The sequence below is a fragment of the Nansenia antarctica genome (assembly GCF_963989245.1).
Source record: "Nansenia antarctica genome assembly, chromosome: 3".
In the NCBI taxonomy this organism is placed as follows: Eukaryota; Metazoa; Chordata; class Actinopteri; order Argentiniformes; family Microstomatidae; genus Nansenia; species Nansenia antarctica.
This window is the reverse complement of record NC_137688.1, coordinates 72,624,374-72,626,446: the sequence shown is the minus strand read 5'-3', so window position 1 is coordinate 72,626,446 and position 2,073 is coordinate 72,624,374. Positions and strand designations below refer to the sequence as shown.

General features: G+C 47.0%; 1 protein-coding gene across 1 annotated transcript in view; it reads left to right on the top strand.

The window, feature by feature from the left end:
* The first annotated feature begins 1,567 nt into the window (after window positions 1-1,567).
* LOC308153024 (cysteine and glycine-rich protein 1-like) overlaps window positions 1,568-2,073 on the top strand; it is a 10,227-nt gene continuing 9,721 nt past the window's right edge. Inside the window, exon 1 of the mRNA XM_080526110.1 lies at window positions 1,568-1,688. The gene's annotated coding sequence lies outside the window, so the exon portion shown is untranslated. The remainder of the gene's footprint in view (window positions 1,689-2,073) is intronic.

Below are 2,073 nucleotides of genomic sequence, written 5' to 3'. Positions count from 1 at the left end.
AATGGAGATTAAAAAGGCACCCTTTGTCGCTATTATGGTGGACGAGACGACAGACGTGGGTAATGTAGCGATCTTAAAGATGTTAGTTTAACACTCTTCATTGTAAATGCGGATTTATTGATTAAAAATGCTTCGGAAATATTAATATAACTCTGTTGTACTTGTCTGACTATGTTAAGGTGATGCAACGCCCGGTTATACTGTGTTTCTGTCTAGTTTCTAGAGCCATGGCGTCATAACGATGGTATTAAGAGGTAGAATAATTCAGGTAGGAATGTGTCGGACATCACTGAAGGCCTAGGTGTGAAATGCACCGCCCGCCACTGAGTTTAACACTAGAACAGCCGTGTCTGTGTTACCTACTATAAGAGTTTAACACTAGAACAGCCATGTCTGTGTTACCTACTATAAGAGCCGCCTCGGGGGTCAAATGACCATAGTCTTTACAATGGAAAGCTGCTACTTACACACCACGACCACTAGTTGGCCGTCTTGTAGATTAGCCTGCCTCCTACGCAGAAACATTGCAAAATATCTTCATACTAGCTCATCCTGATGTGAATTAGAAGAAGGATACTGGGTGGTAGAACGCACATATCTAGGAAAAGTCATGAAAGGAGGGTCCTGAAATTTGATAGAGTGCAAAGATAGAACACTTTTCTTTACTCACAGCTGTTTCTCATAGCTGTTCTGGTGTTAAAGTGTCCCACTGTTGGCTGTGATCCTGCAGTATCTGCGGTGGCCACAGGGTGGTGCCAGAGAGCCCCTCCCAGGGTTCAACCCTGTCCTGCTTCAGTTCAGCCACTAGAAACCTTCTACATCAACAACCAGGACTCTCACAGCCAATCAGCTACTGTATGATGTCATACCTCATCAGTTCTGGCCAATCAGCATTGAATAAAGTTCACTTCCTTTCTCTCCTAACTGACGACTTCTGTTCTCTGAAAGGACTGGACGCGCCCTACTGGCCACTGGCTGTTACTGCTAGCTAGCCCTACACACACACTCACACACACACACACACACTCACACACACACACACACACACACACACACACACACTCACACTCACACTCACACTCACACTCACACTCACACTCACACTCACACACTCACACACACACACACACACACACACACACACTCACACACACACACACACACTCACACACACACACACTCACACACACACACACACACACACACACACACGCACACGCACACACACACTGTGCCTGGAGGGGAGGAGAGGAGCTTTGAAATGTAAATATTTATTTATTCTCTCTCTTTCTCTCTCACTCTCTCTCTCTCTCTCTCTCTCTCTCTCTCTGTGTCTCTGTCTCTCTGTCTCTCTGTCTCTCTCTCTCTTTCTTTCTTTTTCTCTCTCTCTTTCTTTTTTTCTCTTTCTTTCTTTCTTTCTCTCTCTCTCTCTCTATATATATATACAGGGAAGTAGCAACACCCTGACAGACCCCTCCCTCCCTCCTCCCTCCTCCCTCCCCTCCCTCCTCCCTCCTCCCTCCCTCCACGTCTGAAAAGCAGCAACATACCAGAAGCTGCCTGCCTTCCCCCCAGACAGACACAGAGCAGCGCAACTGCCAGTCCTCTCGCTCCTAACCCTAACCCCAACCTGACCACCTGACCACCTGACCACCTGAGTCAACACCAGCAGCTCCAGAACGTTTCAGGTACGTCCCAACAACACCTTGGTCTTTACTCTTCTTCTAACAACATCATACCAGACTGCAGATCTACATTACTGCCTGCCTCTGTGTTGTAACGGTCCTTTAAGAGGTTTGTGAGACGTTTTTGTAAGTGATACTGAGGTATGTTCTGCTTTTAAAACGGTTCAATGTTGACACAACACACACACACTCCTGGAGTCACTTCTACATCCTGCAGAGTTTAGGGTTAGGGTCATAGAAGCTCATAGAAGGTTCTCAGGCTTGGTTTTAATCAGGAAGTGGTCGATTGAACAGAAGCAGGCAGGTGTTGTATCTCCACTCTGCTGAGGAGAGTTAGCTGGGGGGGGCGGGGTGGGTGGGGGGGGGCACTGTATGTAAATGACCATTT